This window comes from Petaurus breviceps, unplaced genomic scaffold (assembly GCF_028583685.1).
Source record: "Petaurus breviceps papuanus isolate PSGF00001 unplaced genomic scaffold, PetGlider_PUasm1.0 128, whole genome shotgun sequence".
NCBI lineage: Eukaryota > Metazoa > Chordata > Mammalia > Diprotodontia > Petauridae > Petaurus > Petaurus breviceps.
This window is the reverse complement of record NW_027185664.1, coordinates 2,651,713-2,677,831: the sequence shown is the minus strand read 5'-3', so window position 1 is coordinate 2,677,831 and position 26,119 is coordinate 2,651,713. Positions and strand designations below refer to the sequence as shown.

At 42.3% G+C, this 26,119-nt stretch overlaps 1 protein-coding gene and 1 long non-coding RNA gene across 3 annotated transcripts in view; both read right to left on the bottom strand.

Moving 5' to 3' along the window:
- The window catches only part of LOC138171490 (PDZ domain-containing protein 2-like), a 539,177-nt gene that overhangs the window by 432,492 nt on the left and 80,566 nt on the right, over positions 1-26,119 (bottom strand). The window contains exon 3 of one of the 2 annotated variants that reach the window (XM_069101003.1): positions 21,891-21,960. The exons of the other annotated variant lie outside the window; for it this stretch is intronic. The gene's annotated coding sequence lies outside the window, so the exon portion shown is untranslated. The remainder of the gene's footprint in view (positions 1-21,890; positions 21,961-26,119) is intronic. 2 annotated transcript variants of the gene reach the window in all.
- Positions 1-26,119, bottom strand: part of LOC138171518 (uncharacterized) — a 579,386-nt gene that overhangs the window by 486,282 nt on the left and 66,985 nt on the right. The gene's annotated exons all lie outside the window — the stretch shown is intronic.

Genomic DNA, 26,119 nt, shown 5'->3' with positions numbered 1-26,119 from the left:
TTAAAAAAAAAAAAAAAAAGAGTGACACAATGGATACAGTGCTGGGCCTGGAGTCAGGAAGAATCCTCTTCCTGAGTTCAAATCTGGCCTCAGACACTTACCAGTTGTGTGACCCTGGGCAAGTCATTTAACCCTGTTTGCCTCAGTTTCCTTATCTGTAACATGAGCTGGAGAAGAAAATGGCAAACTGTAGCAGCAAGTACCCCAGCATCCCCAGGGTGGCTGCCAACACAGGTTCTTAGATCTGCTTTTCTAAAGGAAAACAACTCAAAATGGGTTAACAATCTTGCTTTAATCAATCAAACATATATCACTTACCTAGTTCAGGGGAAAAAGGTCAGCACCCTGAACTTCAGAGTATACAGACAGAAACATTTCAAGCAGACAGGCTTGAAAACTGTCCAACCATTACATCCATACCAAATCACAATTAACAGAGAGGGAAGCATCAGCATCTGGGTTTTTCAAAGCCAGGGGGCTCTCAAAGGCTGCCCAGAGTCTCATCTGGTCAAGTCATACAACACTTCTCAAAATGAGCCCCAAAACAAAGTCTCACATCAGGGACTGTATAGCCTTCTCCTGGCTCAGAGAATGTAACAACCCTCTTGACCCACTGCCCAATCACAAAGCACCAAGGTATGGGCTGTCCTGAAAAACAAGCCTCCCACCACAGGCTCCAGGTGCACTTAACCTAGAGGCAGGGAAGATCTTAAAAATTTACATTCCTATAACACAAACCAGTCCAGTATCTTTGGCCAACAAAACCTCAAATGGGGTGATGGGGTTGGACAGGACTGAAAACCAATAACAATACAACCCTAAATGCTTAGGAAGCAGTGGAAGAACAGAGGGAAATGCAAGCAGGAAGGCTTGGTAGGGAACGCTGAAACCCGCTCCACGGTTTCCCTGGGACCAGGCACCCTGGCTACATTTTTTTCTTCAAAGGAAGAATACCTTCAAAGTTTGGGAAATGGGAAAGGCCCTAAATTCCAAATTCACTGTCAGGGCTATGGCTTAGCACCAGCATCACCTCTGGTGTTTTGCTCAATAGCTTAGACATTCATTTCAGTCCATTATTGCTCAGGAGATTCCCGGTAACGAGGTTATATAGATTCCTTGTCAATGACTCTGAGTCAGTAAGTGCAGGTCTTGGAAAAAATCTCCACAATTAGAGACCTTGTTGATACGCCGAGAGTAGAAGAATCAAGGGTTAGATTAGAGGGAGTCCACGGATCACCAGGTTTAGCTCTAAAACCTTCACTATACAAGGGAGTCAATAGGTTCTGAGATGGAAAGTGACTTCTCCAAAGTCACACAGTTACTGACAAAACTGAGAGTAGAACCAGAGACTTCAGACTCCCTGGATGGTTCTCCTCTATATATTCTGCTGCTTTACCTTCTTCCTAGCATTGCCCGGGACCAGCCCCATGCAGGAGGTGGGCCTTGATTTAGGCAACAAGCTTATGGCTAATGTCCAGGTTTAACTCAATTCTATGATGCTTGGAAAGTGGGTCAATAAACATCTACTGAACACCTACTTTGTCCTAAACTGTGCTAATTATACAAAAATAGGCAAAAAATTGGGAAAACAACAGAGTTTTGGATTTCTATACAGGCATTTTCCTTCTAAGTCCTAGGAGATATAGATGGATAGATACACACACACATGCATGCATATATACATATACACACATAAATATACACATAATTATATGCATTTATGTGTGTTATAACTACATGTTTACACATATGTACGTGTATACAAGCATATATATACACACACATATATATCTCACAAAGTGTTGCCTTAATCTTTATCAGTTGCAAAGTAAATAGTGAAGCACTCATTCTTCAAATTCTCCAGGGCAAGATAGGCGCTATGTGAGTAATGACAGATCACACATCTATAGAACTTTCCTCCCTAGAGGTAAGTAATGCAAGCATTGTTATTCCCATTGTACAGATCAGGAAACTGAGGCTGAGAAAAGTTAAATGACTAATCTAAAATCCCACAGATACTAGGTAGTAGAACTGATAGTGAGCTCAGGTCTCCTGACTACTAGATAGAATAGAGTGAAGAACCACAGGAAAAACCCTGGAGTTAGAGGAAGGGGGCTTCAGATCCTGGTTTTGCTGCTTATTCCTGGGTGACTTTGGGCAAGTCATTTCATTTCTCCATCTGTAAAAGGAAAGGGTCAGACTTGACCTCTAAGGCCCCTGCCATGTCTAGGTCTGTGATTTACAGATTTATTTGTTTTTACAAGTATTTATTAAATGCTTATTATATGTCAGGTGCTAAAAATTCAGAGACCAAGTGGTCTTCCAGAATCTAAAAAGAGACAAAGCTGCACATTCTGCTTCAGGCTCTTGTGTGGTTCCATGAATACACTCTGTGACCCAGACCTGAAGCCCAGCATTCCTCTGGGGCTGGCACTCTGACAGCACTATGCCATGTGGCCAAAGCACCCACCAGTTGTCTGGAAGGAGTATTTTCAGAAGGCATGGCCCCAGACCTCAGAGGGAGTCAGTCCTATGATTAGATAGTCTTCAAACAGGCTTGGCTATGGACAAGAGAAGTCAGCCTAGAATCACCTCCAGCCGTCCCTACACTAAGACCCTAAACCCAGAAAGAGACTCCAAACATAGGGAACAAGATCAAAATAACAATCTGGCCAAACACACAACCATCCTCTAAGAATGGTTTGATGTGTGTGCACCCCTTTAGTTAAAAAAAAGAGATTCTCCTGCCATTTTTCATCCAATAAGGCACTCGAACTCTGATTTCTTAACTCTAGCTCTGGTCTTTTACTACCCTAAGAAGCCTCCATTCTAGGACAGCCTAGTACCATGGAAAGAATGCTGGTTTCGGGGGGTGGAGGTGGGGAGCAAATTCTACCCAGGGTCATGTGAATTCCTATTTCAGTAAAAACAATCAATTTTCCGATAAATCCACATAATCCGAAACACACAACGATGGCCCCCTATCTACACAGCCCTTGATGATTTACAAAGTGCTTTTTTGCACAACAATCCTGTGACATTTACTCATCTGTAAAATGAACTGAAGAAGGAAATGGCAAACTATTCCAGTATCTTTGCCAAGAAAACCTCAAATGGATTCACAAAGGATTGGGAGCAAGAAGGTCAGTTCAACCCTATCATTTTACAAATGATACAACTGAGGTTTAGAGAATATTATTACCCTCACCCTACAGATGGGAAAACTGAGACTCGAAATGCCTAAATGACTTGCCTAAGGATACACAGGACTGCTGGGTGACTCAGTGGATGGAGCACCTGTCCTAGAATCAGAAAGATCTGAGTTCAAATATGGCCTCAGATGCTTTACTGACTGTGTGACCCTGGGCAAGTCACTTAACCCTATTTGCCTCAGTTTGCTCATCTATAAAATGAACTGAAGAAGGAAATGGCAAACTATTCCAGTATCTTTGCCAAGAAAACCACAAAGAGTCGGACATGACTGAATGACAACAACAAAGGATACACAATTCATATATGTTGGAGGCAGGATTCGAATACAGACCTCAAGGTCGAGGCTCTTACCACTACCACGCTGTCTCTGTTGCCTTAGATGTCATTATTTTTTCAGTCTTCCTTACATTGAAAAGAATTGAATACAATTCACTTTTTATGATTCAAAATTATATTTATCTTGCTTTTTGTGGATAATTGGTGCCTTTCACTTGACTCCTCTTACCTTGCTCCCCACCTTTTGACCAATTCCCATTCATTAGCACCTCTATTGGAAGGTGGAAAGAAAAAAGCAGTGAAAATCAGAGAGTCAACTTCACATCCCTTTCTTAGCAACTCTGAAAAATGGCTTGGGGACAGGAAGGTGGGAAAGGGGGAGCAAAGTGAAATGGCTGAGGAAGTTAACAAATCATCTGTGGCTATTCTTGTCTCCCGTTAGAATACATCAGTGAGAGCTTGCTTTAAAAAGATTTACACACACCTGAACTGTATGTGATATCTGAATTTGCTTCTTAGTGTACATAGCCTTTGACCTTTCCAAGAGTCAAATGTATCCCATTAAACGCCTTGGCATAGTAGAAACACAACTGGCTTGAGTTAAGGAATCAGGAGGCCATGGGTTTTCATCCCCTCTTTGTCATTAGCAGCATGACTTTGGTCAAGTCACTTTTCCCTGAGTCTCTTCTTTCATAGGATCACAGATTGAGATCTAGTATAATGCAGAGGAGAGAAAGTTGGCCTCAGAGTCAAGAAGACCTAGGTTCAGCTTCTGCCCCTGACACATCTGGTTGTGGGAGTCTGGGAAAGTTACTTAACCCTGTTTGCCTTGGTTTCCTCATCTGTAAAATGAGTGGGAGAAGGAAATGGGAAAACATTCCAGTACCTCTGCCAAGAAAACCCCAAATGGGGTCACAAAGAGGCAGACACAACTGAAAAATTACTTAAACAGGTTATTTTCTGGAACTAGAAGTTGCAGAGAAGGGGCCAATCTGTATTGGTAGAAGAGGTTCCTCACCAGAAACCCCCTACATCAATGAGTCACATTCTGGTTAAAAAAGAAAATAGATGGAGACCTAGAAAGGACCTTAGATGAGACCTAGAAAATTGCATCAAAAAGCAATTATTAGGCATTTAATGTGTACCAAGCACTGAGATGTATCCAGCTTCACATGGTAGCAAAGCCAGGATCTGAACTCAAGTCTTCTGATTCCAGCTCCAATACTCTACTATCCCACATTTTCCAGTTGTCCCCTCCATCCCCTATTCAAACTCAGCTCCTTCCTGTCAAGTCTTATCACATCCTCCCCAAAGCACAACTACACAACCCCTAAGCCTCCCACTGGGTCTCGTTCTTTCTCCTTGTCCCACTGTCTTCATTTGTGTAAAAAAAAAATTGAGGGGTTCAATGAAATGATCTCCAAGTTCTCTTTCCAATCTAACAAATGCTCCATGATTTTCTCTCCAAGGAAAGGATGCCAGGAAGAAGAGCTATAGGGTTTTCTGTGGTACCTAGTAAGTGATTGCATTTGCTTTGATTGATGGTAGTTCAGGGGAAGCAAAATCGGATAGTGGAAGACTCACTGGATTTGGAGTTAGAGGACCTGAGTTCAAATCTCAGCTCTGCTTCTTTCCACCTGTGTGGCCTTGGGATGGGTAGCTCTGGTACCATAGTGCATAGAGTTCTGGGCTTGGAGTCAGGAAGACTTATCCTCCTGAATTCAAATCTGACTTCCAACACTTAAACTGTGTGACCCTCGGCAAGTCACTTAACCCTATTTATCTCAGTTTCCTCATCTGTAAAATGAGCTAGAGAAGCAAATGGCAAACCGCTTCTGTATCTTTGCCAAGGAAATCAAAACAGGTCATGGAGAATCAGACACGATCGAAAATGACTGAACAACAAAGACCTTGGGACAAGTCCACTACACACCAGACACTGTGCTAAGTTCTAAGAATACAAATACAAGCAAAAAGAGAGGACCTGCCTTCAAGGAGTTTACAACATAAGGGGGGAAGACAATACATAAAAGGGAGCTGAAGATGTGGGGAGAGTTAGCTGTGAAGAGCATAGTGGTGGAAAAAAGTCTGGAGAATCAGCAACGAACCCTAGAAAGGAATGAAGGCATCAACACAGCTGACATAGGAACTTTCCTTCAAATGGAAGCTCTTAAAGGAACCAACAAACCAGAGGAAGGGGCCACAGGGGTGGGATAATCTTCTAGGGTGCTGAGATTATAATGGAGAATGAAGTCTTAAGAGCCAGGACTAAAGCCTAGAGCGGAGCAAAGGCATAAGCATGGAGAGCTGAGCACTTTCCTTGAAATGGAACGAGTCATTTAATTTCTCTGGGCTTCAGTTTCTCCATTTGTAAAATGAGGGCGTTAGACTGGATGACCCATGAGGTCCCGTCCAGCTCCAGCTCTATAATCTTATGATCCCATTCTTTGGATGTTCCATTGGAGTGAAATAGGGTCATCTAGTTAAACATTAAAGTAAAGCAAAGCTCACCGCTGGGTTATGCTTAATACTGACATCCAATCAAACCTCCTCAGCAGTACTTACCAAGTGCCTTGGGGCCCGAGGCTGGGTTCCCTGACATGCAAACCAGCCTTTAAAGAACAGCCAAGTACAGACACCATCAAGAGCCATTCCAAGGTAGAGGCAAGGGCAAGGAAGGCTTATTGACCAATTTAAGGACACATTTACCAACACAGTATTCTCATGCATACCACTATGTGTTACACTAAAATATATTTTACATATCGAAAATCCGTATTTCAATCTGTGGGCCTGACCCTCGCCCCTCTGACTGCTTCTTTTCTTCTCAGACTCAAAGGAAATCAATGGGAAGAAGATCTTTGCAGCTCTAACAAAGCAAACAGAAGAAGCCTGGCTCATCTTAGTCAAACCTTGGAACAGCTAATGGAGCTTTGATAAATTCACTCATGCATTCATGTCATTTATTCATTTAACAAATGTTTATTAAATGTCAGCTGGAAAACAGTGGCATAAAGTAGAAACAATACTAGACTAGGAATCATGGAGACATGGAATCTAGTCCCATTTCTAGGTGCAGCTGGATAGTGGATGGTACCAGATCTGGAGACAGGAAGACTCATCTTCCTGAGTTCAAATCTGGCCTCAGACACTAACTAACCCTGTGATCCTGGGCAAGTCACTTCACCCTATTTGCCTCAGTTTCCTCATCTGTAAAATGAGCTGGAGAAGGACACAGCAAACCAATTCAGTATCTTTGCCAAGAAAAACCTAAACTGGGTCATGAAGAGTCAGATATGACTGAAAAATGACTAAACAACAAGAAACCTATGTGACTTTGGGTAAATCAATTAATTTTTCAAGGTCTCAGTCTCTTCATGTTACAGTAACAACTTCCACTCCTGGTAAAATTCTGTGTTGGATGATTAGAGGGATAATTTTTGAGCACTTAGAGACATGATGAGTTTTAATAAGCAGCAGGGGTTCTTCAAGGACAAGTCATTCCAGGCTAACCTCACTTTCTATTTTGAGATGCTAACTAGAACGGTGGGGTCAGGGTTGCATTGGGGCATAGCTGGATTTCACTGAGAAATTTGGCAAAACATCTTGGGATGTATTTGTGGACAAGATGGAGAGACGGCATGTGAATAACAGCATGGTTAGGTGGATCTGAAACACACTGAATGGTTAGAGCCCAATGATCACTGTCATCCAGGAGAGAGCATAGGACCTTCAGGGATTTGGCCTTGGTCTTATACAGAATTTTTTATTTTAATCAACGACTTGGGTGATGTCATAGATGACATATTTATCAAATTTATGAATGAGATGGGATAATTAATGTGTTAACATAATAGGAATTCAAAAAAATCTCAAAAAACTAAACAGTGTTTTGACATGTACACTCCCAGGTATTTCATACTGTCTAGAGCTATTTTAAATGGGGCATTTTTCAGCATCTCTAGGGTTACATCTAGTTTCACATCCTAGGGTGAGGTGGGGGAATAAAAAAAAAAAGAAATTTACATCATTTTGCTGTATATTTGAAAGGAATAGCAAGTTGTACATAGCAGATTTGCAGTTCCATGTGGAATCATCTTTTTTTTATTCTATTATGTTATATAAATGCTTGTTTTATTCCATAAATTAAAAATAAAAAATTTAATAATATTTTTCTTAAAAACTAAACAATAAGACTGGTCCAATAAAGTAAAATTTGATAGGAGTAAGTCTAAAGTATTACATTTGAATTTTTAAAAAATCTATTGCTGAAGTATAGCATGAGGAAGATATAATGTGTACCAAAATGTATCAAAATTTCAAAATGGGGTTTCTGCAGACTGCAAATTCAACATGAGTCAACAAAGGAGCTCTTTTTTTTTTGCCTTATCTCTGCCAGAACCAGGATTCCAAACCATGTCTCAGCCATTTCCAAATGATGGTTCCTGAATTCCAGCCATGTTCATTATCCTTCTCCCACTGGTACTCAGGCACTGCTCCTGGGACCCAAGGATCCTTAGGTGACTTTTTGCTTTATCCTGCTCAGAACCAGGCCTCACCACACCATATCCCAGGTGTTTCCAAACTGGGCTAATAAGCATGCACATACCCCTGGGCCTTCAGGTTTCTTTTTAGAATGTCTAATGTCTTCCCACATTAGAATGTAAGCTCCCTGAGGGCAGGCAGGAATTGTCTTGATTCCTTGTATTTGTATCCCCAGAGCTTAGCATAGTACCTTGCACAGGGTAACTGCTAAATAATTTTTTTTCATTCATTCTTTCTCCTAAAAAAAAAAAAAGCCAATTCAATAAAGCATAGTGTAAAGAAGGAGAGAGGTAATAATTAAGGCTCACAGAATCCTTCGATTTAGAACTGCAAGGCACCTTAAGGGATCATCTAGAACAATTTCCTCATTTTACAGATGAAGAAACAGAGTCAGAAATGTAAGGTGATTAGCTCAGGATCAAAAGGGCAGTCAGCAGCAAAAGTAAGACCCTACTCTGGCCCCTCACCTCCACTTTTCGGTTTCCCAGGCATCCTCCAGGACTTAGCTCAAGCCCCACCTTTCGCAGGAAGACTTAACGATCCCGGCTATTAGTGATCTACTATGGATCTATCTTGTATATGCCTAGGTATTCACTTGTTTCCCAAGCAGAATGTGAACTCCTAGAAGGCAGGGACTGGGGGTGTGTTTTGGTTTTGGTTCTTCATCTCTTTGTATCCCAGTATTTAGCACAGTGCCTAATACACAGGAAGCACTGAATGAATTACTGTCAGCTGATGGACTAACTATACTCTGCTCTTGTTAGACCACACCTAGACTGCTCCATTTAGCTCTGCATGAGACAGTTCATAAATAACTTTGCAAGCTGGAAAGAGTCCAGAGGAAGTGAATCAAATGGTGAGGGGACTCAAAAGCATGTCATATGAGAGCTCGGGGAAGAAATGGGAGGCTTTAGCCTTAAGAATAAAATTAAGGCAAACATGCCAAGTGTCTTTTGAAGGTCTGCCATACAGTAGAGGGATTAGACTTGTCCTGCTTGGTCCCAGAGAGGACAGAACTAGAAGCAATGGGTGGAAGGTGCAAAAAGGTGCATTTCAACTTGATTTTAAGGGAAAACTTACTCACAATTCCAGAAATGGAATGGGCTTCCTGAAGGGTGAAGGCAGTGTGGAGTCCCCCTCACTGGAGAACTCCAAATAGAGGCTGGACAATCACTTGTTAGGGACGTTGTAGAGAGAATTCCCATTTAGGCATTTTCCAAATAAGATATTGGATGGTGCCACTCAGTCAACAATCAACAAACACTTATTAAACTCTTACTGCTCTCAAGGCATTGTGCTAAGCTCTAGGGATACAGATAAAAGCAAAAAGAAAGCTAGTCCCTGCCCTCGAGGAGCTTCTATTTTAATGGAGGAAGATATCATGTAAAAAGGAAATTTAAAAGGGAGGTAGGAAATGATGGCCCTGTGCAGGGGTGTGGTGGCTAAATCTGGAGAATGAGGGTGGCTGGGATGGGTGGCCTGACCCCCTTCCCAAAATGGAGGTTCCAGGAAGAACTCACAGCATCTGAGTCAGGAGGCAGCCAACACCCAGCACTGACAATCTGTAATTCTATTATGTGAGATGCTTAGCATGTCCAACTCTTTGAGACCCCCCTTTTGGGGGGTTTCCTTGGCAGAGATACTCAAGTGGTTTGCCATTTCCTTCTCCAGCTCATTTTACAGATGAGGAAACTGAGGCAAACAGTGACTATGGCCAAATCTGAACTCACAAAGATGAGCCCAGTGCTCTGTCCACTAAACCACCCAGCTGCCCATAGGTGAGACACTAACAGATGAATAACATAAGGTCTCTGTCCTCAAGAAGCTTACAATTTAGTACAGATTATAGCATGTAAGCACAAATAACTAGAGAAGGAGGCAACAAAAATTAATTTCATATTGGGGGGCATAAGCAAAATGTTAGAGAAAAAAAAAGGTATAAGCTTATCTGCTTAGTTGCTGAGGTCCAGAATTAGGTGATCTTGGTAAGATCCTCACTAGCTCTACATTCTCTTCTAGACGGGATGATCAGGCAAGGCTTCACAGAAGTGGTGGCATGTAATCTGGGCTTTGAAGAATGACTAAAACACTCAGAACTAGGGGTTGAACATGGCCATCCTAAGAAGAATCCTTGAAGCAAAAGAATGCAAAATTTATTCAGCACATGGTGAGCAGACCAGTTTGACTGGAGTAGAGGGTGTGAGTCCTGGAGCAGTAGAAGCTGCTGTAGAAAGAGCTGTAGTAGAGCTGGAAAGGCAAAGTGAGGTTAGATTATAAAGCCCCTTGAATGTCCATCCAATGCCTTTAGTCAGTCGGCAAAGGTGGGGATGGGGGCCTCAAACAAGACTGTAGGAAAAAGTTCCTTAGGACATTTCCTTGCCTTGAAATAAGCTCATATTTAACCATGAAAAAGCTAATATGAATCTTTCTTGTTCCTAATAACCTTAAGTCAATTCCTTATTTTAATGAATAAACTGGGTGTTTCCTATTTTGAATCTCAAGTCCCTTTCTTCTCATCCTATCTTGGGCAGAGATAGATAGATAAATCACCAGCTTCTGGACAGATACTTTGTCTTTTAAATTTAATTTCTTTTGGGGGATAGTTGCTCCAGTATGGAGAACTCCCAGTAGGAAAACTCCTTCCACCAAATGCAGAGTGGCAATTCATCTGCAACTTTCAGTCCTGAGAGTTATCCAGGGATATTGGGACATGTAAGAAGGTCTCTGAATACAAGGCCAGAATCACTGACATGTTTTATATTCCTGATAAATTTAACCTATGAGCTGATTTTCCAAAAAAGTTCCTCAGTTGAGTTCACAACTGAAAGAACCCTGCAGTGAGTTTATTTGTGTAATAAACAAGTCATATTCCCATCTGTCTTGTGAATTTAGATTTTTATGTTTTCTTAAAATGGGGGCATACCTGCATTTGAAGACCCCCCTTGTAAGTCACCTCTCATCTCTTTCTAGAAAGCTACCTCCCTCTAAGGTAAGGCCTTTCTGTTTTTTAGGATAGGTAAGAATGGAAACATGGCCCAGAAGCCAGGGTCTAAGGCACCACTGACAAATAGGGAGGGAAACGGGGCTCAGACTGGCAAGCATTCCAACAGAAGAGGCCATCTCCTGCCAAAAATATCCTGTCATTTTAATTGCCCTGGAAACCTTCCTGGTCTATAAAAATGTGACTCAAAAGCCTAAAGCCCCTGCCTTTCCCTCCCTCCCCCAAAGAATTCTCTATTTGATGAATACCAACTGCTACTTAGAACACTGTTGAACTGTGGAACTATTAAATCAAGGAGATTTTTCCTAAAGTCTTCCCCACACTAATGTCATCACAGTTTCTACCACTGCCAACAACCTTTCCAAGCATCTTAGAAACCAGCCAATGTTTAGTATCTGGGATACACCTGGGTGGCCAAGGTAATGGCGGCAGCACCCTGCCTGGGCATACTGCCTAAAACCAGAGGTGCCAAACACATTCTACTATCTCTGGGCTATGGCCACTGACAGAAACAGGGCTGGCCAGAGGTAGCAAGGACATGGCACAAGGCTGCATCTGCTGGAGGCCACTGAATTCCCACACTGTAGGTGAGCAGAAGTCAGATGGTAATCAACTAGCTCTCTTCAAATATTTGAAAGAGGGAATCGATATTTTCTATAGCAACAGCAGGTCAAACTAATAGACAGATGCCACAGAGGCAAACTGGAGTCCAAAGCAATGAAGGACTTTCTAACAATAGTAACTGTCCCAAGATGAAAATGACTTTGTTAAAGTGTGAGTTCCCTGTGATTAGAAGGGTTACCATCTTTTTAGGGATGCTTTAACAATAGTTCTCCTTTGGAAAGTACTAAAAGGTGTACAAAGTGCCTTCCTCACAACAGCCCTTCATTTCCCACCCATCAGTACCCCTCAGGACTTTCCCATCATGCCCCACTCCAGGCATCTTCCCCTCCCCACTCCAACTTCCTTATCTTCCCCTATTAGATTGTAAATCAGAATGAAAGCAAGGGAGTGGCTTCAATCACTCAAGGGTACAAATGAGGCTGGTGACTGCACAGCCCTTCCCTCACTTAAATCCAATTCACTTGTAAGTCATGGTGTCACCTCCCTGACTCTCAATCCTCTTCCAGAAGAAAGGACAAACCTTACAACAATTAGATTATAAGCTCCTTGAGAGCAGAGGCTGTCTTTCTTTTTCATGTTTGTATCCCCAGCTCTTAGCGCAACTATATTTAATAAATGTCTATTGACCTAATTTATTGAGGTAGGTAGCACAATATTATGCCATCTTTATAAGGGAGAAGTAAATGGTTACATTTTAGAAGTAAAGTAAGTTACACTTAACCACACAGCTAAGTGAACATCAAGAGCACATTTCAAGCGAAGACTGTAACTAAGCTCCTTGACCCTATGGGTTGTTTCATTGTTTTTTTCTTTCTATCTCCAGCACCTGCCATAGTGCCTGGTACACAGGAGGTGCTTAATAAATGCTTCTTGCTTGATTGTTCTGATTACAAACCCAATGTTTTTTCCACTACACCATGCTGCATAAAGAAGGAATTCTTTAAGTGGGGAGAAGGTTGGACTGGATGACTGCCAAAGTCCTTTCCAAGTCTAAGATTTTATGATTCTGACAAATGATGTCTCTATCAATACCAATATGGAAAAGGCTGAACAAATTGTGCTATGTAGATGGAATGGCATATTTATTACAGTTCTTTGAGGAACAATGTCTACACAAATCGTTGTGGGTGAAGACACCAGAATGAAAAGACTAATGGATAGAATGACTACAATAAAGTAAATGAAGACATATAATAAATAATAACATAATATATAATATAACAAATAATAAATGAAGACAACTCTAAAGAACAACAGAATTCACACCAACTATAATGGCCAATGTTGATCTCAGATGACTCTCCCTTTCTGTTAAGAAATGCTAACCATAAATATAAAGGGAATAGCACAAATGAGTCATCGAGAGAATATATACTCTATGCATATAATGAATAATTGTGTTATATAGTGATATGTAACAATAGGGCAATATAGACTCTATTCTATGACTCTATGCGTTACAATAATACAATAGAGAATGGGTAAATATTCTACAATGCAGCCAGTCATCCTAAGGAACCTACAGATCCCACAAATTACCTGGGGAGGAGAGGGGACGAAAGAGAGAATGGGGAGAGAGAGAGAGGAAGAGAGCATGAGAGAAAGTGAGAGGGAAGGAGAGAGTACAGGAGTGGGCACATGTGTGACCTCTCTCAACTGTAGAGTTCTACCCCTCCTTAATAGGAACTCAAGGCACCCTCAGCTAAGAAAAGCAACAAGTCAGAAACCTCTTCAGTAAATTCATTTGTGATGAAGTCACTTCTACCAGGACAGCATCCAAGTGAGGAAAAACTAGAAATGCAAATGCTCTAGATCACAATTGTTAAATAGCCACTTGCCAAACAGTTTGGAAAATATCAATGCAGCACCTAAACAAAAAATCATTAAATATTTTCCCTGGACCCAGACATTAATGAAAGGAATTTGCTTTGGCCTCAGTGAGAGGTACTCTTCCTCATCCCATTCCTTCTACAAGACACAACAAGAGACAAGAGAAGAGTCAAAATAAAACGTGTTTATTCAGATCTGCAGTTGTAACCATCCCTCACCCCATTGTATAACCCTGGACAGACTTTTCCCTAATTGAATAGTTTGGGGAAAGAATGCATCAGATGACCCTCTTATTCCTCCTGCCAACACCCACTCCCCACTCCCCGCTAGTTTGGAAGAAAGAAAATGTATGGAGAATTCCACAGAAACTGTCCCAAGGGGGAAAAAGTGCCCCTCGTTTCACACTTATTGTTTGGGACTGTCTTGGAAACTGATGGATCTCTTAGACAGTCATTGTGAGGAAACAACATCCACGTAGGCTCTGCCAGACAAAAAGCCCTTGTGGAAAGGAGTCACTGCCTCATTGACTGAATTGCCCTCCTCAGCACGCCTTGGAGAGCTGGTTGCCCAGTTAAACTGAAGGACTCTTCACCTGAGATTCCAGTACATACCACCCTCCCTTTATAATGCTGCCAGGAGCCTCAGAGGTGCCTCAGAGGACAGGGGTGTGTGCCAACACAGCAATGACAGAGATGCAAGATTCAGAATCAACTAGTCCCCCACCCCCACCCCAGCCTATCCAAAAGTCACTGTGGTGCCTAAAACTAGAAACTAACAGGGGTGGAGAGGTGGGGGACAGAGCCAAGATGGCAGAGTGGTAGGAAACCATGCAATAACTCCTCCAAACTGATCTAGAAAATGCACTAGACAGACTCCTGATGGGGAAATTCATAAAAAGTCACAAGGGGTCATTTGTCCAGTGCAAATCATCATAGGGAGATAGATAGGGATGTCTACTAAGTGCTTGGTGCTGGGTCAGGCCAATAGCATGCAGAACGTGAAATATTTCAGGACCCATGGAAAGGCTATAAACTAGAACCAGAAGAGACCCCAGACCCTAGGTAGGGCACAATCAGACCCATCCTTGATCAATGCAATGAGAACAGGGGCCATCTGGCAGTTTTGTCACCTGATACCCAGTCCTGGGTCATAAATTAAGGGCAGATTAAGAAGGGGATCTATACAGGGGGATAGCATCCCCAGGTAGGGTGACCCTAAGCAGTGTATGGGAAAAGGCCAAGGTTCTGAAGTCAGCAACATCAACAGTATGGCTCAGACCCCAACCTTCCAGCATCTGGACCAGCCCATACAAGAATAATCAGGGTGGGAATCCCAGACTAAAGAAGAACCTATAATTCTATCACTCCGAACCAAAAGAGTTTTCCAGCTGGCAAATAGGGGTAGAATCAATCCAGTAGTAACCCGCTTTTTTACAGATCCAAACCCAGGTCAAGAACCCGTGGAGCTCAGATTAGAGGGGATCAAAACAGATTTTGCCCTGGATCTGACCCACTTTGGGAGCACTGAAAAGGTTTGTTCCCTAGCCTGCCCCTGAGGTCCTAGAATAACACAACACTCAACACCCCAAGAAAGCAGCAACAGGATCGGGCTAGACCTTCCCTCCAAAAGTGTGGCAGAACCCAGCCTTAACATAAGTCCAAAGTTGGGAAGTGCGCTGGAAAAAGGGGCAAACAAAAAAAGGACCCTACCACATGGTGACAGGGACACAAGACACAAATGCAAAAGAAGAAAATTGCTACAAAACATCTACAAGCAATGACTCAGAGAAAAACATAGCCTGGGCACAAACTCAGCTAGAATTCATAGACGAGATGAAGCGAGAATTGTTGTTGTTTTTTAATTTCTTAAATAAATGGAATGAGAGCACCTGGGGAGAATAAAATGGAAAAGAAAAGAGAGCTATGTAAGAACTGGAAAGGAAATCAACAGCTGGGCAAAAGAGATACAAAATCTTGCCCAAGCAACAAACTCCCTGAAAATTAGAATGGACCAAACAGAATCCAATTATTCCACGAAGCAACAAGAAATAGTAAAACAAAGTCAAAAGGCTGGGGAAAAAAAATCCAGAAGAAAATGTAGGGAATTACATAGCAAAAATAACTGACTTGGAAAACAAATTGAAAAGAAAAATTTAAGAATCATTGGACTATCTGAACTACGTCACCCCCTTCAGGGAGTGGTGCCACCATGGCTGGTAGCCAGGAACTGATTGATTCTTCTCTGCAATTCGAACAGAAGGATCCTCAACAAATTTACGTATGTGTCAACACTACTCTACTCATCATCCCACCCAACTGCAAAGGAAGGATTTCTTTCCCTCAGTGTTACAGTAGGAGCAAATTTTAGTCAGACTGCACAGTCCCTACCATGTAGATGAAGCCAGTTTTTCCTTAAAAAAGCAAAGAAACTTATTTAATCCCGGGACAAACCTATCATAAATGACCAGCTTGCTGGTCACTTAAGGCATAAAAATTAGTCAAAAAATATTTATTGAACACCTATTATGTTCCTGACTAAGCACTTGAGATCAAATCCAGCCTCAGACACTGATTAGCCATGTGACCCCAGGCAAGTCACTTAACGCTGTTTGCCTCAGTTTCTTCATCTGTAAAATGAGCTGGAGAAGGGAATGGCAAACCACTCCAGTATCTTTGCCAAGAAAATCCCAAATAGGGTAACAAAGAGTTGGATACCAATCAACTACAAAGAAACTATACATCCCTCCCCCAAGCTCTAGGGATACAAAAGGAGGCAAAGCACAGTCCTTACCTTCAAGAAACTCACAAATCTAATGGAAAAGGTCATGTGCTCCTCCGATGTCCCACTAACCTGTGAGTCAAAACGCCTTAGTGATTACCCCAAGGTCACACAAGTAGCAAGTAGCCGATTCAAACCTGGGTCTTAATGGCTCCAAATCCAATACCTTTTCTATTGAGTGCTAATCTCTAAGCAGCAAAAATGGAGGAAGGAGGAGTAAAATCATTGATATCTTGGTGATCTCGGGGTCACAGTTCATGGTGTTCTACAGCACATACTGTACACAGTATGTACCAGGGTTAGCGTATGACAGATGTTATCTGACCCGCGGCCTAGCTGACTTGTACTAGCTAATCTTCCTCCCAATTTCTAGTCCTCCGAGTTGGGCACCCAACACTTCACACCATGCACATTGACTAACGGGTAACTTCTATATGGCTGGCCCATGAGTCATTGTTCACACGGCATCTCTACACAGAGTATAACCAGGAAGCCTGAAGAATGAACCTCACACCTCCACATCTGGATTAGAAATGAACAAACCCAAGAGACTTTTCTTAGTACGTGTAGGAAGATGTAATTGTGGGTCACACTGGTGTTTTGCATGACTTGGCAGGGAGCATATCAGTCTATATTTAAATCCACTGCTTAAGAGAAGCCCCAGGCTTTGAAGGCGTTTTCTACTGGGGGTTCCTCTCGTAACTCTATGAGGGTAGAATACACCTCATAACAGCAGGGAGAAAATGGGCTCTGAATCAAGGACTTTAATTCAAACCTTGGGCTTTTATGGATCCTAACACATGGCGGGATAGAGAACCATTACTACTCCCCATGGCTTTGGGGAAAGTCACATCACCCTCCCCGAGCCCCAGCTTCTTCACCTCTAAAAGGAGTTGGACTGGATGACCTCTGAGGTTCTCTGCAGCTCTAGATTTTTCATCTTATTTTGTTGTTCAGTTGTTTTTCAGTTGAGTTCAACTCTTTGCGACCCCATTTGGCAAATATTGACAAAGGTACTAATTTGTCATTTCCTCTCCACCTCATTTGACAGATGAGGAAATTGAGGCAAAATCCAGAGTCACACAGCTAGTAAGGGCTGAAGCCAGATTTGAACTCAGGAAGATGTCTTTCTGACTCCAGGCCTAGCACTCTACCTGCCCATTGATCTCATATGGGGTAATAACTGAAACCAGACTAGTCCTACTCAGGTGGCATAAACTGCTGTTAACTGTCTAAGGGAAATGATTCAAGGGCCACTGAAGGGAGTTCCCTTTCCCTCTAAAAAGTCCCCAACATTGCCCCCCTCAACCCTGCCACAAGCCACTAAAAGAATTTAGGAGATATTGAGTACACTCATTCAGCCAACAAGCATATTTATTAAGCACCTGATATGTGACAGGCGTTATATACCACATGATGAAGACACAAGACAAAACCAAAACATTACCTGTCCTCAAGGAGTTATATTTTCCTGTGTCCAAGACACTGTGAGAGAATTCAAGCCTATCCTCCAGGTTAAAGCCTTGTGTTTCCACGAAATCACTGTGAAAAGGTAGATGTGCCCCTACCTGGGAAAGTTACCTATCATCACATTAGCAGAACGCAGGGCTCAGAGAGAATGGAACACAGGAAAGGCTCATCCCAAACATTGCCAGTCCATAAATTACTCACCTTCAAGAGCCTATAGAAATGTCACACTGCCCTAGCATAAAAATGTCACATAGCACAATGCCATTCAGCTTCCTCCACCGTGTGGACTGACTTCCACGCTAAAGCCCGATCTGGCTTCACTTTTTGCAACACAGGTTTCCAATTCTCTTTCTGTTTTCCCATTTGTCTAATCTGGCAGACATGACATGTTTACTGTCTGGAAAGGGAAGGTCTATGCCTAGATTAAGAACTCAGCTACACAAAAGATTAACCACCTCTTCAACCTTTTTTTCTTTTTCCTAACTCAGATTTAAAATGAGTTCCTACTCACTGGATTTCTAGACTAATCAGAACAAGACCATTCTTCCATGTTCCAGGCCAGGAGAGTGTGTGTATATATGTGTATGTGTGTATACATATATATGTATGTGTTTGTGTATTTTTAAAACATATATATGTATGCATATGTATATATATATATATATATATATATATATATATATATATGTACACATAACTGTTTTTTATTCCCCACCTCTAGCACCTACAAACCAACCCAGTTTTTACTTCTTTGGCCCAGGATAAGGAAGGTAAAAGCAAAAGAAATCTTAATGATATCACTCCATCTGCTAACACATAGGGCGTCCCAAAAGTCTTAGGGCAATTTAAAGCTTTAATAGCTTAAAACTGTCCCAAGATTTTTGTGTTAACCTGTATAGGTGCATGGGAAGGAACCTATTTCTGTGTGTAGTAAATGCTATGAGGGTTCCGAGGTTCCGAGGAGGAAAGCTGGTTAAGAGGAAGGAGGATGGATTAGGTATACTTTTCATGAAGGAAGCAATGCAAGCTGCTCTTTGAAAGATGGGGAGGATTTCAACCAATAAAGATGAAGTGAAGGGTATTAGAACCTAGTAAAGGAGGCAGCTGGGTAGCTCAGTGGATAGAGCTAGGGACCTGGTGTCAGAAAGACCTGAGTTCAAATCCAGTCTAGCTCCTGAGACAATGGGAAAGTCACTTACCCTTCTTTTTGCTCTAATCCACTGGAGAAGGAAATGGCAAACCACTCCAGTATCTTTACCAAGAAAACCCCATGACCAGTATCGGGGCGCTATGGTCCATGAGGTCATGAACAGTCAGACACAACTGAAAAACACAACAGCAACAACAAAGGAAGGAAGCAAGGTCTCCTGGGAGGCTGGAAAGCATAAGGCATGATACAGGGATAGAAAGGAATGACTTGAACTCACAGAGATACTCTGCAAGCCACTTGTGGCTAACATTCCATCACCCTCCTCTTTCCTTAGCCCCATCCCCTCATCTCCAACCCCAGGTGCTCTCTTTTTCCCTCATACAGAGACTCTTGGGTGCTCAGAATTGGGCCATGACTTACAATTGCTGGAAGTTGTCATCCTTGCCCCTAGCATAAGAATCAGCAGAGACCCAGCACGTGTCGATCTCTGAATGCAGGTCAGGGGCTCCTGCCTCTACTTGCTGCCTTAATTATCACTCTTTTCATGCTCCCTAACTAAGGTCTTAAAGGCAACAATTCAAACTCTCCAGGGCTCCACACCCTAGGGACCCAAAATACCCCATTAAGTTGACCAGAGTTGGCACCCAAATACACATGTAGTGCTCTGGGTCCTCAACTGCTACCCTTTGACTGAATCCAAACTTCACAGAATAAATCCCCTTAATAAAAGAATTGTTCTGTAAAGGCCACATCCAAGGACCTCAAGGGTCTCAAGGTCACAGGTTCCCCACCCCTGTTCTACACAGTTGTGTCATTAATTATTCTCTCTTTTTCACACACACACACACACACACACACACACCATTGATGACCCCAAATATAACAATAACATTATACCCATATTTATAGGGTCATAGATTGAGCTAGATATCACCCTAGAGGTCACTGAGCCCAGATTTCTAGTTCTACAGATGAAAAAACTGAAACAGATGAAAACTGAAACAGATGAAAAAAAAAACTGAAAAAGGCAGAGTGGGATATACAACATAATCTGAGAGATGGCATCCTTCCTCCAGGCCTAAAATGCCACCCTTCCTTTATACTAAGCATTTCTCTTTCCCTGTGGTCTTTCTGGTACACAAATAGCCCTGGGAGGGGTAACACATCAAATCCCTAATACAATGATGTGAATGAACTTTTCCTATGGAGTTTTAAGAGGACTAGAGGAACCAAAAAAACCGAGTGGTCACTGGTAGAATGGTGCTGAGGACAAAAGAAAGGATGCAGAAAGGGGTCATGATTGGATCAAAGGAAAATTCTGCCCACCTTACAACTGTGTCTGGGTCTCACAGAGATCCCTTATTGTATACTTTATCTGGATCAGTTAGCTTCCTGAGGATTACAGAGCATTTGAAAGTTTGAAGGATTATGGGCGGTTAAGCTAAGTTCTGGGTGGTCAAGTCCTTAGGAATGCTGGGCCCATATCCCTGCTATTCCTGTTCCGGGATGCCCTAAAAAGTGAATGGTAGCCAGCTGCACCAAATTACCCAGTGGGTTGGAATTTTGTGAAGCTGTCAAAAAGGAATTGGAATCTCATCTCCCACTCTCCACCACCCACCCAATTTAAACCTGTGTGTGTGTGAGAGAGTGAAAGAGACAGAGAGAGAGAGAGAGAGAGAGAGAGAGAGAGAGAGAGAGAGAGAGAGAGAGAGAGAGAGGAAGAAGAAGGAGGAGGAGGAGGAGGAGGAAGAGGAAGAAGGAAGAATTGAAGACAACCAAAGCTACTGGCATCCAGGAGTTCCCACTCAAAATTCTGCCAGAAATTGTGATGTGTAGCCTAACCTATCTGTGGTTCATTCCTCTCTCTCTAAAAATAGTTTGATGGAGAATGGCTGAACAAATTGTAGCTTGTGGATGCCATGGAACATCCTTGCACCATAAGGAATAACAACTATGAGAAATTCAGAGAAAGATGTTAAGATTTGTGTGAAGGGATGGGGAATGAAGTAAAGTAATATAAGTGACCTCCATCAGGCCTGAAGGGAAGCTGAATTCTGAGTGACTGTAATGACTGCATTAGTCCTGAAGGACTAAGGATGGGGAGGAGCAGCGGCCTCCCTTCAGGAGAAAAGTGAGGGCCTACAGGGGTGGAATCTTGTGCCTACTGTCAGACATGGCCCAAGCATCACTGCTGGCTTTGCTTAATTGCTCTTCTTTGTTACAAATGAGAGCTCAGTGAGGGGAGGAGTGGAGAACATATTCAGAAATGACTGTGACATAAATACAGGAGATTTATTATCTCCTTACTGGGGGGAGGCACTCCCTCCACCAAGACAGGTGGCAAACCCCTTCATGCCTTGCCTTCCTGTAATCCTGTTGCCCATGTCATCCTGGACATTCTTCATAGAGGCTCTGCTCACTGCCCTGGAGTACTTCCTCTGCTTCTAGAAACTTTAAATAGCAATTAATAGAACTTTTTCCTTTCTGTGGCAGGAAATAAATGGGAGATGATTTAAAGAGGGTAAAAATCACTACCCTGAAGTCTTTAGGGAAACATGGTGCCCTATAAACCCTAACCTAATATTATTAATATGAGTAAGTATTCAATAACCACTCATTAATAGCCCTTTTCTTTCAAGCAGTTTAAAACATTTTATGAAGATTAACTGGTTAATTACCACAATATCTGGTAGAAGACAAGGGCTGTGAGGTCTGATTTACAGCCCAGAGTTGAATCTGGGTGAGGAGAGCAAGACCGCACTTGGAGAGAAAGGGGATAGTCCTGTACAATAAGGTCTCCATGAAGGGAGTATGGCTGCAGAAAAGTGTGTGTGTGTGTGTGTGTGTGTGTGTGTGTGTGTGTGTGTGTGTGTGTGTGTACACATAAGCATAGTGGTAAAAGGAGGAGGAAGGGGCTTTTTCTCAGACGTACTTTGCACAGGGCTAGACACACAAAAGCTAATCAATTAAAGCCAAGGTTTATTATCTTCAGGAGTAACTTACCTGAAGTCACACAATTCAAGACAACAGTGGAGATAAGAAGAGCAGCCTTGGATTTACCCATCTGTAATTCCTGTTTTAAAATAAGATTATGGGGATTTAGAACTGGAAGGAGCCTTGGGAAGAGATCATTTAGTCTATCGATGTCAAACTCAGAAAGAGTCCCCTAAAATGAACAGAAGGATCCCTGCAGGCTGCACGTTGACTCACAAAACAACATGTTAACTTTTTCTGAGTTCTATTGTATTTTCACTTTTTTAGTTAAATATTTCCCAATTTCATTTTAATGTGATTCAAATGGCATTGCAGAGTGTTGCCAGCATCATGCTTGCCACCCCTGATCTAGTACAACCCTTCGGTTTCCAAATGGAGAAACTGAATCAAGGAGAAGTTGAGGTAATTTGCTCAAGGTCCCCTAGGTAATAAAGAGCAGAGTTAGGGTCTGAGTTCGGGGTCCCTGACTCTCCATCCACTGAGCTCCCCACTATGCCCTGCTGCCTTTTGACCTACCAAGCAGAAAGACAGATTACTAGTTATCCAGAGTAGTCAATGATCAGGGATGTTCTGATTAATTAGGGTTCCAGTTAACTGAGTTTTTCCAGATCTACCATGCTCAGATGACTGATGTTCAAAGAACGATACAATAAAATCCACTTAAAAAATTAAATGAGACAGAAAATAACCAGTGTTCTTTCATGAGTCTCTGGTGGCATTTTCAGGACCTTACAGGACTTGTAGACTTTATACCAAACATCCATCATTGTTTGAGCTGCCAAGAAAAAAAAACCCATTCTGATCATTGTGAATCGTGGGATATTCTGGAAAAACACAGAACCGCTAGACTAAAAAGGATGCTGAAGGGCCTTAAAAACCATTTTGTTATTGTTTGGTCGTTTCAATCAGGTCTGACTCTTCATGACCCCATTTGGGGTTTTCTTGGCAGAGATACTGCAATGGTTTGCCATTTTCTTCTCCAGCTCATTTGACAGATGAGGAAACTGAGGCAAACAGGGTTAAGTGACTTGCTCAAGGTCATGCAGCTATTGAAGAAGCCAAACTATTGAAGGTGTTCATCTCAAGGGTATTTATCTCAGGGAAGGAAAAAGCCCATCTAAGAGAAAAGGTTAATAGGTTTCTGTTCTGAAGGGGAAACAGGACAGAAAGGGAGGCAGCTGCCCCAAAGACTGCCCTACAATAAAGTGTAGCAAGGCAGCATGGTATAATGGATGTTTACTGTACTAGATTCAGGACTGGGTTCAAATCCTACCTCTGACACTTATTAGATGAGTGACCATGGGTAAGTCACTGAGTCTCTCTAAGCCTGGGTCAGCTTCCAGGTAGAAGGAGTTCCCACCTAATTAAATCACAGGTCACTAACAAATTGGGGAAACAATGTTAGTGATGATATGAAAATAGACTTTGTTCTCCCTTCCTGCTACCTCCCACCCTAGTTTCCATAAATGTTATTTTGTACTTGTGAAAAGAACCAGAAAGAAGATGCGCACCCCTTTTAGCCTCAAATTTCTGCAAAAGTTGACCTGCCCACACACCTTAACCTATAAACATAGCAATAAAGTGACCCACAGAAGGTGAGTTTAATTATATCTCTGTCTTTGAATTTGGCCTAAATTTCCTTGTCAAGAGTGCAATTCTACATCACATATAAGGAGCTCTAAACATTTGAGAAATAAATATTGATATTAATATTATGAGAGGCATTAATGGCCCAGAACCAGCATCACATAGTGGACAGAGAATGGGCCTCAGAGCCAGGAAGACTGAGTTTGAGTTCTACCCTTGGCACAGAGAGGTTTTGTGACCCTTGGCAAGTCCACCTTTTTTTTCTCTTTTTTTTTTTTTGCTTTTTGGAAGGGAGAGGGCAGGGCAATTGGGGTTAAGTGATTTGCCCAAGGTCACACAGCTAGTGTCAAGTGTCTGAGGCCGAATTTGAACTCAGCTCCTCCTGACTCCAGGGCCGGTGCTCTATTCACTGAGCCACCTAGCTGCCCCATCCCTTAACCTTTCAGTGCTGGAGGCTTAAGTTGCAGAAAAAGGTACCAACTTGAATGAGTAGAGGGAATTCCTTAACAAGAGGTTGCCGATACCTAAGGAGCCCAGCTTCAGTTCCCTATCCCTATTAATATAACCACCTCATACTTACATAGTGACAGATGTTTTATATACACTATCTACATAGTGACAGATGTTTTATATATACTATCTCCTCTGATCACTATGACCACACTTAGAGGAAAGTGGTATCATTATTATCCCCATCTTACAGATGAAGAAACTGAGTTCAGAGAGATTAAAAGGCTTGCCCAGAGACACAGAGTCTGAGCATGGCAATGTGAGGACTCAGACTTCCAGGACATCTCACTGTCTCCCTAAACGTGAATCCTCCACACCACAAGGCAGAAGGGAGCCTCTTCCAGGAGGCAGAGAGGCTGGCTCAGAGACATTTAATGCTTTGCCCAGGAGTGGGGAACCCGTGGCCTTGAGGCCACATATGACCTTGAGGCCACACGTTCCCCACCCCTGATTTTGTCCAAGGTCACAGAGAAAACTTTTGACTTCCTCTTCCTCCCAGATCACTTCCCATGCTACTGTCCAAGCTGTCCACATTCTCTTTCACTTCCTGACTACTGATTCTCAAAGACCAACCCCAGGGTCATTTTTGAAGTTATAAACTGATGCATAACCATAAGAAAAAAAGTCAGATCCAAAGAATTGTAGACAGCAATCATTTCAGCAACATACTTATTGCAGTGAAACCAGAGAGAGGGGAAAAAAAAACTCAACCAGATCTCTTTTTGTTGAGATGCACCAGCCTAACTGGTACAGAGAGGCAGGCAATCAAGAGTTTGGTTGTCACACTGGCCAACCACCCAGGCCCGTACCTGGGCAGTTGTGTTTGGAGGTTTGATAGGAGTCATTTATTCATTCATTCAGGAAGTATCCATGAGGCCCACAACTTGTACAGAGCTCTGTGCTAGGTGTGGGAAGAGAAAAAAGACAATTCAGGGCAGCTAGGTGGAGCAATGGATAGAGCATTGGCCCTGGAGTCAAGAAGACTCATCTTCCTGAGTTCAAATCTGGCTTCAGACACTTACTAGCTATATGACCCTGGGCAAATCATTTAACCCCATTTGCCCTAGTTTCCTCATCTATAAAGTGAGCTGGAGAAGGGAATGGTAAGCCACTCCCGTAACTGCCAAGAAAACCCAAAATGGGGTCAAAAAGAATATGAAACAACTAAACAGCAACAAAAAAAAGATAATTCCTGCCCTCATGGAGATTACAGTCATCGGAAGGATAAGACAAAATCAGCAATAGCTATTGTGGGAACCGATGTGAGGAATTGTGTTTCCACAGAATTAAAAGTGCTCCTATCTTTGATAGCAGAATGTGGGTCAGAGGTGACTGATTCTAACCAGAGCTGTGATCTCACAGGGCCAGGCTTTGGATCAGGCAGGGGGTTAGAGACTTGTACACATGCTTCCTGAGCTGCACCTAGCCAAGGCGGGGAATTCCAATGCAAGCAGCATAAAATGGCTCTCATTTGTCTGAGACGACATACTCCATTAAGGGAACTACCCATTTATTCAGAAAGAATAAATATAAAACAAACGTAATGAAAATCTTCTTGGTTTTCCAGTGAATATTATTTATTCTTAGACTAAGCATATTTCTCACACTATAATATACAGTTATTACATGCACACGGTCTGTTCAGAGAAGAAGCACCATATAATGGAGGGAGATGAACTGGAAGGTCTTTTTCAGCTCTAAATCCTATGATACTACAAACGGGAGAATAAATAGATGTGACACGGCATCAGCAACATTGTGTGATGATCAGCTATGAAGGACTCAGCTCTGCTCAGCAACACAAGGACCCAAAACAAGTACAAAGGACTCAGGCAGGGAAAGGCTATCTGTATCCAGGTATGTAACTGAAGGACCCTGATGGCAGACTGAAGCCTTTTCTTTTCACTTCATTCTTTTTCATGTTTTGTTTTTCCTTCTGGTCTGTGTCTTCTTTCACAACGGTGACTAATATGGAAATGCTTTCCATGATAGCACATGTATAACCTCTTTTAGTTAGGGGAAACAGAAGAGTGAGGTTCTTCCAAAGATGGCTCCTTCTGCCACTTGATGGTCTCTAGGTGAAGATGCTTTGGTCACTCGGTTGCTCAGGTGTAGACAGGTTTCTGCTTCCCTACCAGTTT